This window comes from Momordica charantia (assembly GCF_013281855.1).
Source record: "Momordica charantia cultivar OHB3-1 chromosome 10 unlocalized genomic scaffold, Mcharantia_2.0 BLBB01000010.1, whole genome shotgun sequence".
Taxonomy (NCBI): Eukaryota; Viridiplantae; Streptophyta; class Magnoliopsida; order Cucurbitales; family Cucurbitaceae; genus Momordica; species Momordica charantia.
Window position 1 is genome coordinate 14,315,918 of NW_028275158.1, and position 12,076 is coordinate 14,327,993.

A 12,076-nucleotide genomic window follows, 5' to 3' on the forward strand; every position below is an offset into this window, starting at 1 on the left:
GCCCGATTGTATGCAAATTCCACAAATGACAAGCACTCTTCCCAATTCTTCAAATTTTTGTCTATAACTGATCGAAGTAAAGTAATGTTGTTACTTTCTCTACCTTCAAACAGATTAGAGACTCGTGCAAGCGCACACGGTCACAAGTAATACCTGGTAGTAATTCAAGGTCAAATCCTCAGGGACTTGTTGCTTTTCAAAATCAAGTAATGTCGTGAAATGGTTCAAATATGTAGTTGTGATTTAGGAAGAAAATAATAGTGAAATGTTGTTTTTTGGGGTTTTAACTAGTAAGGAATTTAATAAAACTCAACCTCTTTAATTCCTACCTTGGTCTTGATGCAAAACATGGAAAACACACTATGTTGGGGAAATTGCGCCAGACGCAATTCCTGACTTTTCTTGGGATTTGAGTTCTACTCTTTCACTACTGCTTTTGGTTGCTGCAGAGACTATGGTAACCTACAATCATATGCCTATGTGTGATTATAATCATATATAATATCTACGAACTCACTTGCATTATGGATCAGAGGGCCTATGTCTAAGAGAATGTTTTATGCGCTTATGCCTAAGTCACATCCCATATTCGTTTCTTATTATTTTACCTAACTCACCTTTCCCAAGGTCGGGCTTTGGTGTATAAATCAAGTTCTCACTGGCCAAATGGAAAAACAGACGTAAAAAGAAGTTTTTTAGAAACCAACCCAATAAAGTGCCAGGCACAATTCTCGGCAAATCCCGAGCGTGTTGAAAATTAAATCATTTTGACTAAGGCATTCCACCAAGAGGTTGATAACTAATTTAGGACATAATTAAAGGAAAGTAAATTCACGGAAATATAAAAGGAAGTATTTTTCATTGCATTTAAATAAATAAATAAATCGTACAATGAGTTCTAGCTTAACTTTCTTCTCTCTCGAGCGTGGGGGGAGTTGAAATTCACTAAAGAACATTAAAAGAATAGAATGAACAAAGAATGGAAGTAAAAACTTGAATTAAAAGCAATACAAAAGGTAAAAGCATGAAAAACAAAGAAATGAACAACTAGAACATAAACATAAACCCTAAAAACGTGTTCTACAACTAGAGAGCAACTAAAACAAGATGAAATGAAGCTTGGAAGGGATGAATTTCTGTTGAAGGGATGATTTCTTTTTATAGCACCATAGGTTGGTTGAAACTCCCTCCATTTTAGGTGGAAATGAGTTGAGATTCACCTAACCACCTCACTTGGACTTGGACTCACGGTTTTGAACATATGGGAAATGTCCTCGTTGCCCTTCATTAATCAGAACATGCGTTTTGACATTGTGTTCTCCAAAAATGCATCGGGCGCAATTATGCAAAAACAGATTTATGTTATTTTCTTCCAACTTTGACCGCATTTATCTCATACTTTTCCTAAAGTACCATAGTTTGACTTTTATGCAGAAATGTTCTATGTATGTTCTATTTTAAAAATATGTGGTCCTTTTCGGCAAATAATAATGGGAAATGGGTAAAAAACGTGGTCAAACAGGGCTACCGACACATGTTTCAGCAGTAAAAAGTCAACCATAACACACCCCCAAACTTAGTCATTTGCTTGTTCTCAAGCAAAAAAAAAAAAACAACAACAAATCTAAAACAATCAAAATGCTAAAAATATGAATGAGCAACAATCTAAAAATTCTAAGTAAATGAATCATATATGTCTCAGGAAAATGATTCACAAGCTAAACGTCCTAACTTTAATCTCAAGCCAACAAACCATAAACCATAATTTGTTTTGAAAAAAAAATTATTCTAAATCCTCTTCCATTCTAAAACACAAAACTTTTTACAAAACCAAAAGGAATATACACACTTCCATTTTTATTCAAAAGTTCTAACATCAAGTGGACTAGCTACTAGCCTCTGTGGTTTTCAACACACTAACATCGGTTTCAAACCACAGCCCCTCATAGAAACTTGTTAGGTAGCAACCAGACATAAAATGATGTCGACAATGGTTTTCACTAAATCACCTTAATATGTAGGCTACTACCCTCCAAGATGCTAACGCCACCCAAAAATTGATTGTCTATAGTGGGACTCGCAAAAATAAGTGTGCTTTCTTTCCTGTCATGTTTCTTACCATTCTTTTCTTACTCTCACTTTTTCTTTTCTTTCCCCCACTCTTATTTTCTCTCAAGACTCTTTTTTGACTTGCTTTTCTTCTTTTGTGCTATTTTTTATACTCTTTCTTTCAAAAAAAGTTTCTTGGAAATGACTATTTTTACATAAGACTCCTTTTATTGCTTGCATTTTCTTTATTGACTATTTTTTCAAAACATAAAATGCATTTTCTTTCTAAAAACAACAAGACACAAACTGTCTCCCCCAAACTTAAGGGAAACAGTGTCCTCAATGGGGAAAGAAATTTTGAGAGATGTAAAATTTTGGCACAAAAAAGACAAGGACTTCCAAAGCAACGAAAAAGTTCAGGTTTCAAAACAAAAAGAAGCAGAACGTAGTTTTATAACCAAAACAAAAAATTAGAAAATGATTTTATTGCTTGATCATGAAACTAGGAAATCAAACCTATTCATGGCCTTAATAATCCTCATCGACATGATACAAAAACCAAAGAACAAAGGAAAGCATTTCATTAAAAAGATAAACATGTTGAGAGGTTAGAAAAGATGCATTGAAGAAGCTAAAGACAAGCTAGTAGCTAGAACAAAGAAGCATGCAAGCTTGAACTTTAAAAATATGCAAAAACACACTTTATAAACATTCCTAACAGCACACCATCCCAACAACTAAACTACATCTAAAACTAAGCTAAACAACATATCATGCAAAAAAATAATAATAATAATGAAAACACAAAAGCTAGCTACACAACCTAATATGCAACCTAAGCTAAACAACTAAACAACCTAACATACAAAATCAAGATCCAAATATCAAAGCAAAGAGAGGGAGATACTCCCCTATTCATCATCAGAAGATTCATCGTCGGTGGAATCAGTAGGAAGACGGGAAGAAGATGGTAAATCGGCCGCAAGCTCATCGGGGAAAGAAGGTGCTTTATCGTCGTATATCTTATTGAGCAACTCACATATGGCATGTTAAGTAACCAAAAGAAGCTCGTACTTGTGCCTAAGTTCGTCATATTACTCCATAGTCACCACTCCTCAGGTCTCGGGATCCACGGCGGTAGTGGAAGAATCTCCTTCTCAAACAAGCGAATATCCCCGAACTCTTCTTAGGGATGTGACCGACTTCTTGGGCGTCACTACTTTTGCATCATCGGCCTCTACTCCCACCTGCAAACATAACTAAATTAATAGTCTAGGAAACACAAGGGGACCTACCATTTTCTCAGAGCAATTCCGTATCTTATTTCTTATGAGTCCCCAAAGTTGAACTCAATGCCCTTCATGAGGATGTACACATGATCGCCTTATTGCGCTTAATAGAGGAATCGTGAGAAGTAGGAATCAACCAATTCTTCACCACATATGTCCAAACCGTCAAGGGGCTTTAAGGAAAGTTTCCTCGTGGTTGAGACAGTCCATGTCTTGTGTGGTCTACAAATAAGCCTACACGGCTCCTCCACTTGCTCGTCTGATAGATGTGCCAAAATCTCATTACCTATGACATTAAAGACATCCAACAAACCATAGTGAGTGTTAATAATGGAAGGTGAGAATTTTACCACTTTATCCTGTACTATCACTACATCTCCTTGGTTGGGATTGATCATAGCATAAAACTCCTTGACTAAGGCCTCAGATACACGCGTAATTGGGGCAAACAACGACTCCCAACCATTCTCCACAAGCCTTCTCCTAACATATTCCGACACGGGCTCTTGTGCTTCATCAAAGCCTCTCTCAAGTAGGATTTCACGTGCTGTGAAGTCGGGCCTTCGCACCTCCAATCTCACCCTTTTTACTCTTGATGAAGTTTGTTCGGCATAATCGGGCTCCTCTTCATTGCTTCCTCAAGTAGCTCTTCTGCCCCTCTAGGCACCTTAGCACTCTTGGCTTATTTAGATGGACCAACCTCAGCTTTTTTTTGTGCAACCAAACGTGCTACAGTGGCTCGGGTCCCAGGCTTAGAAATTGCGCCAGGCACAATTTCTGCCACTTTCTTTTTCTTTTGTGTTTTCTTCACCACTTCGATCAAGCTCACCTCCTCATATGAAGTCTTTGCAGTAGTAACAAAATTTGGGTCAGAAACATTCAAACTCGACAAAGAATGGGTCTTACCTTGTGAAGAAGAGGAACATGATTCCTCCACGGCCTAACTAGGGACATCCATAGGACCGGATGTTCTTTCTTGCTCTCGTGCAGGGGGCTCCTCATCATCTTGCTAAGATTCGTGCACCGGAGTTCATACTCTCACTTCATATTGAGAGATATCGTCATTGTCGTCTCATCTTCAAACTCATCTCCATGCACTTGGGGTAATTCTCCAAGATCTTCATTTTCTCCTTCAACCTCCAATCTTTCTTGAGTTACCCCACTGTTTCCATCATCCTCAAGTGGATCTTCTCCCCTCGAAAGCCACCAAAATTCCGGCCGTTGTCTTATCCTGTTCTGAATGATAAAAAAGTAGGGGCTTTTTAGTCAAGATAAGATCTGGAAAAGATGGAGACAAAATACCTTGTACAGTGGCCGGTGGAGTCTTATCCAAAATGCGCCAGGCGCAATTTGGCACTGAATTTCGATCATGGCTGAATCTGAATGATGCAAGGGCTTCATGTCGTGTTTTGGGTCTCCACTAACCTGTTCTTGACCTTCAACATGCACAGCAACAGTAGTGGAAAGAGGGGGAGGGTTAGACACTTCTAAAGACTCGGAAACAAGGTTATCTTGAGAAGAATTCATCCTCCTACGTATGCTCATGCTATTTAACTCAAGTTGAATCTCCTCACTCACTTTCTTTGAGTTTTCTATGAATTCTTTCCATTTTATGTTTAGTTTCTCAATTTTTGCATAAACTCTCTCATTCTTTTTATCTCTAATTTCTTTATTTTTACTGAACATCTCTGCTCTCTCTTGAAGTCTAGTTATCTCCTCATCTAAAGTAGCACCTTTTTCCTATAGAGATTGATTTTTTCGAAGATAGACTTTATTAACCCTCCTAATTTCTTCTCACTAGAACCTTTTTTACTAACCCTAGCATCGTGAGATTCCATATTGATGTTTTTAGAATTTGTACCACCTATGGATAGATTTCTCCTAAGGTTCATTCTTATAGCTTCATCATATTTTCTTCTTTATTCCCTAGGATCAAAAACTAGCTTTTCATGAGAAATCCTAGGAGGTCAAGAGGAATCATATTCGGTTCAGTTGGTGGAGGCAACAACACTTTCTTCTTCTCTATCTCTTTGTCGTATGGCTTGGAGGAAGATGAACCTTCCATGGTTCTTGATATTGCTTCACGATCAACAAAGAAAAACCCCCCAATAAACCCTAAGTATGCCGAGAAAGAGAGAGATGAGAGAGACTTTAAGATTCTTTGAGATTTCTTGAGAGAAGATTTGAAAACAAGTGAGGAAATCTCGGTGAAAATCGTGAATGGGGGGAATTTGAAATGCTAGGATTTTTTGTTTTATGTTTTAAAACATATTAAAAACATAATCGGGTTAAAAATTGGGCCTCTTTTAGATTTAAAAACAACCCAAAAGCTCATTTAAACATAATTCACATAAAGCCCACGAATGCCTTAATCCATAACTCAAAAAATTAATTTTGACGATGGACGAATCTTGATCCTACAAAATTCAAATGTAAAAATAAAAATTAGATTTGGAATCTACACAAGAAAGCATTAAAGAAAATGTAAAAACTTTGCAAAAAGAAGACAAAAAATATTTTACATAAAAACGCCCCCCGAACTGTCCGAGGGACTGTTTCCACTATTTTCTCACGGGTCTTTCAGTAATACAGAGGTTTTACCTCTATCAATATACTTACCATAATATTTCTTGACCCAATCCCCTTTACCTTAAAGATATTACCTTTGGAACCCCTTAAATCCAGCACCCCATGTGGATAAACATGTTCAACTACGAATGTGCCCGACCACCTAGACTTAAGCTTACATGGAAACAACCTTAATCTAGAGTTAAATAGCAAAACTAAGTTTCAAGGTTCTAAATTTTTGTCCATTATCTTTTTATCATGCCACTTTTTGGTTTGCTCTTTATCTTGGCATTCTCATAAGAAAACTGACGAAACTCATCCAACTCATGTAACTGGAGCAATCTCGCTTCACCTGCAGCAACATAATCAAAATTTAGTTTTTGCGTAGCCCAATATGCTCTATGTTCATGTTCTAACAAGAGATAACATGCTTTACCAAAAACAATGCGATAAGGGGACATGCCTAATGGAGTTTTATAAGCAGTTCTATACGCCCACAAAGCATCATCAAGTTTTATAGCCCAGTCCTTCCTATTTACATTCACAAACTTCTCTAAAATTGACTTTATTGCCTTGTTTGATATCTTTGCTAGTCCACTGGTTTGAGGGTGATATGCAGTAGCAATCTTATGGTGAATTTTATAATTTTTCAACAAATTACTTACTGCTCTATTTAAAAAGTACGTGCCTTCATCACTAATCAAGCATCTAGGTGTAACATATATGGTGAAAATAAACTTTTGCAAGAAGACAGAAACTACCTTGGCATCGTTAGTAGGGGTGGCCAAAACCTTAACCCATTTCGAGACGTAGTCCACAGCCAAGAGAATGTAATTCTTATCGATTGAAGGTGGGAACAGACCTATGAGGTCGATGCCCCAAACATCGAAAAGTTCAACTTCCAATATTGGGTTTAAGGGTATCTCATGTTTCCGTGTCAAGTTACCTAATCTTTGACATCAGTCACAACTTTGAGCGAATATGTGAGCATCTCGAAATAGGGACGGCCAAAGGAAACCACTTTGAAGAACCTTCGCTGCAGTTTTACGTCCAACAAAATGTCCACCATGCGGTGATTTGTGGTACGCCTCTAGAGTCTCCTTCTGTTCATGCTCAGCAACACACCTACGAAGAATATTGTTAGGTCCTAGTTTAAACAAGAAAGGTTCATCCCATCTATAAAACATAACATCATCAAAGAACTTATTTTTCTGGTGCTTACTCAAATCATTAGGAATTATTTTGCGAACCAAATAATTCGCATAATCAGCATACCAAGGGACTTCAGAAATAGCTAAAATATACTCATCCACAAAATGCTCTTTAATCTCACAACTATCATGCTGCAAAGAAGACTCTAGTTTGGATAGATGATCTACTACTTGGCTTTCTGTTCCTTTTCTATCTTTTATCTCTCGATCAAACTCTTGTAGCAACAAGATCCATCTAATCAACCTATGCTTAGCTTCTTTTTTATCAAACAAGTATTTAAGTGCAGAATATCAGTAAACACTATCACCTTAGTCCCAATCAAATATGAACGAAACTTATGAAATGCGAAAACAATAACCAAAAGTTCTTTCTCAGTCACAGTATAGTTTAACTGACTGCTATTCAAGGTTTTACTTGCGTAATAAACAGGATGAAGAACTTTACCTTTTCGTTGACCCAACATCACACCTACAGCAAAATCACTTGCATCACACATTAGTTCAAATGGCAAGTTCTAATTTGGTTCAATTATGATAGGTGTTGAGCTAAGTGCATTCTTAAGTGTCTCAAAAGCTTTCAAACAACGTTCATAAAAAACAAAGGACCGATCGACTTCCAACAATGGACACAAGGGTTTAGAAATTTTCGCACAATCTTTTTATAAAACGATGGTAGAAACCCGCATGTCCTAAGAAACTTCTAACACCTTTTACATTTGTAGGAGGGGGTAGTTTAGTAATCAAATCTTGGCCCTATCGACCTCAATTCTTTTTCCTGAAATCTTGTGACCTAGGACTATACCTTCACGTACCATAAAATGGCACTTCTCCTAATTAAGCACAAGGTTAGTCTCTTCACACCTTTTTAAAACATTCTCTAAGTTCTCTAAACAAACATTAAACGATTCACCAAACACGGAAAAATCATCCATGAAAATCTCTACCGTGTTTTCTATCATGTCTGAAAAAATAGCGGTCATGCATCCCTGGAAGATTGCGTAAGCGTTACAAAGACCGAACGACATCCTTCGTAATGCAAATGTCCCATGGGGACACGTGAACGTAGTCTTTTCTTGGTCCTCCGGAGCTATTGTAATCTGGTTGTAACCCGAATAGCCGTCTAGGAAGCAATAGCACTCCTTCCTTGCAAGACGATCAAGCGTCTGGTCAATAAAAGGAAGTGAAAATGGTCTTTTTGAGTTACCTTGTTTAGGCGACGGTAGTCCATACACACTCTCCAACCAGTTATCGTCCATGTTGGGATAAACTCGTTGTCATCATTTGTAATCACCGTCATACCACCCTTCTTGGGAACGCATTGAACCGGGCTAACCCAGTTCAGAAATCGGGTAGATCACCCCGGCGTCTAACCATTTCATGATCTCCTTCTTGACCACCTCTTTCATTTTGGACTTAAGCCTCCTTTAGAACTCAATAGAATTGGTGGCTCTTTCCTCCACGATGATTTTGTGCATACGAAATGTAGGGCTAATTCCTCTAATGTTCGGTATAGTCCATCCAATAGCCCTATTATTCATGCAAAAGCATCTAAGTCTTCCACAATCATTTCTTGGAGTTCCTCCATGATTGCCCCTATTGCAGACCAGTCTCTAACTTCATCTGGGAGCCGCATTACATCAAGGACGTTGAAGGTTACCTCTTCATCACTGACCTTCATCGTGATCTCTACTTTCCGAACATTGAATATTGTGTCTCCAGTTACTAAACACGGCCTCCCTATAATGATTGGCACCTCAAGATCTGCTTCACAATAAAAAATTATGAAATCGGTGAGAAAAATAAACTTATCGACTTTAACAAGCACATCTTCTATTTTTCCTTCCGATTTTTTATGGACCTATCAGCTAGTTGTAAAGTGACAGTAGTGGGACGAGATTCTCCTATATTTAACTATTTAAAGACAGAAAGAGGCATAATATTAATGCTTGCTCCTAAGTCACACAATGATCTTCCTAGGTTCTTACCTTCTATTGAGCATGGGATATTAAAACTACCTGGGTCCTTACATTTAACAAGCAATGGATTCCCTAGAGCATCACTACTACACTTTTTTAAGGCTACCTTCTCATGCTCACCTAATTTCTTACGCTTAGATATGATGTCTTTTAAAAACTTGGTGTAGTTAGGCATCTGTTATAAAGCATCAATGAGAGGTATATTTATATGCAACTGTTTTAGAATCTCAATGAACTTCTTAAAATGCCTATCATGATTATTTTTCACTAGCCTTTGGGGGAAGGGTGAAGGAATCTTAATATTACCTACCTGTGGAGTAGTACTAGGTACTACTTGATTACCTTTATCCGCCTTCTTAACTTTTTCATCTGAACTTATGGGTTCTGCTTTCTCTTCTCGTTGTGGATTGGAGGTCGACGCAGCAACAGGTGAAACTGCATCAGTTCCTTTGTCTGGGAGTGAGGGTCCATCATAACTTAGTCCGCTTCTTGTGATAACCGCCTTACAATGGTCCTTTCTCTGATGGTCTCTCTTCGAGTTCTCCGTGTGTCCAGACAATGTACCTTGAGGTCTAGATTTTTGGTCATTTGCTATCTGCCCCACTTGCATCTCCAAGTTTCTTATCGTAGCATCAATTATTGCCCTACTACCACCTTGTTGAGTAGTATTTTGAGCTCTTTGTTGATTGTATTGTTGAGGATGCGACACCGATTGAATTGCCAAGAGGAGTGTAATTTGTAAAACAATAGAGGGTTCAAGCATCGCCGAAGTGGCGGTTTTGGTTTCCTTCTCCGTTGTCAACTGCTTTAGCATTTGGTTCATAGCTACCATTTGGGCTTACATTGAAGCTACTATGTCCAACTCAAAGACTCTGGTTCATACTTGCTTATTTGGCAATTACTTTCCTATTTTGCCTTGGTCATTAATGTCTGTCATCTTGTTGAAAATGTCAATCATATCATTTACCGACTTTTTTAACAATGAGCCATTGGCTGTGGTGTTCAACATCATTCTCGATGAACGATCCAATCCTCTATAGAATTGCTCAATCTGCACACGTACGGGCAATCCATGGCTCGGGCATCTTCTAAGTAATTCCTTAAAGCACTCCCAAGCTTCTTGAGCTACGTCATTCTCCTTTTGTCGAAAAGCCACGATGTCTTCTCGAAGGTCTGCGTTGCTAGTCAAAGTATGGTACTTTGCCAAAAATTTCTCCGTCAGTTTCGTCCATGTGTTGATAGAATTTGGTTCTAGCGCGTTTAGCCAAGTCCTTGCACCATCCCTGAGAGAAAAAGGAAACATTTTTAATCTTAGTGCATCCTTAGAGACACCAGGAAGTTGAAATGCATTAGCTATTTCAATAAAGGATTTGAGATGGGAGTAAGGATCTTCGTTAGTTAGTCCTTCATACTTGCCCATTGTCTACAACATCTGGAACGAAACTAGCTTAAGCGCGAACTGTGTGGCGTGGGGTAAAGGATTATTTATCCCTGAATTTAAGTTATGGAATGCATGAGTAACATAATTCTGCATCGCTACATCTCGTTATCTGCTAGAAGGATCGGATTAGGCACTTCTTCTACTCGGTTTGCAGCTCCTTCACTTGTCATATCTCCATTCACAAGTGGATTTTGTGGAGGTGGAGGATCTTGTGGATTTCTATTCATCTCGATGGTCTCTTCTTCAACTTCTCCTTCTTCAGCTTCTTTCTCTTTTTGACTTTCTATTTCTTTTCTCAACCTCTGGTCACTGATTACGCTTGTTTACATGCGTAAAAAGAAGGTTTTAGATGCTGTTTTTACTATGTTTTAGCTTTGTTTCGGATTTTTCTCGGTCGTTTGAGTTCCAATTCATGCAAAATTTATATATGATGGTTTGTGGTTGGCTTATATTATATTTATGATATTTTAGGACCATTTGGGAGTGAAAATTAATCAAAAGAAGCAAAAAGTTGGAAATACCTACATAGGAGGCGCCAGGCGCCTGCGTGCCTGCAGAAAAACTGGTTTTCTTCCAACTTTGCCCTTAATGAAACGCGTCTTCCAATGCGTTTTGGTGGTTCCAACCGATACATACGTGTAGAAGAAGTGTTCCACTATCAGTTTGAGCACGATTTAGTCAGTCAAAGATGTTGGAAATGGGTGATTCACCATCGTTTTAGGACCTACCTAACCAATTCTGCACAGCTATAAATTCCAGCAACTTCTCCACCAAATTCATCAAGCCTTGCTTCCTTCTCTTGATCATTTTTAGTGTTTCTTTGTTGCTTTTTTAAGTACTTTTGAGTTGCTTTCATTAGTTGCTTTTGGTTTTTAAATCCCGAGCACTTTACATTCCTTTATTGAGCTTTGTTTTGTTTCCATTTGTACTTAGTTATTTTATACTTATTCAAATATATAAAAATCCAGCACGTTGCTTCTCTTCTCTTTGCCTTTACTTTATTTTTGGTTAAGAGAGTTGTGTTTTTGGAGGAAAGAGCACGTGACACTCCCCCTTGCTTGAAAGAGAAGGGCGAAGCTCTCAATCCCGAGAAAAACTCTCTGTTAGTTAACTTTTGTTTTTCCCACATGCATTCCACATTCAACCATTTTAGTTGCTGTATTTTCTTCAATATGTCTTTCTAAATTCCCGTCTCTAGCCCGGTTATGGATAGTTAGCCTTTTATTTCTAAAAATGGTTTCTAAGAAGTAGTGTTTTTGCTTTCCATTCATTGCTCAACATGTTTTCTCAAAAAGTTAGGATTTAGAGAAGGCCACTGTAAGTCTTAACAAGTCAATACTGAAAAGGTTGCTTATTTGCATTGTTGAGTGGTTAAACCGAGGAGAGGAGCGCCTTAGACATAAGGGTTCCGCTTAAGTAGCCTAGACATAGGACCTTAACCCGAGGTTGCGACTATTTCCATCCTAAAACTAAGATATCTCTCGTAATAGACATATTAGGGAATATCTTAGGACTTTGAACTTGCATAGACATAAGTCAAGT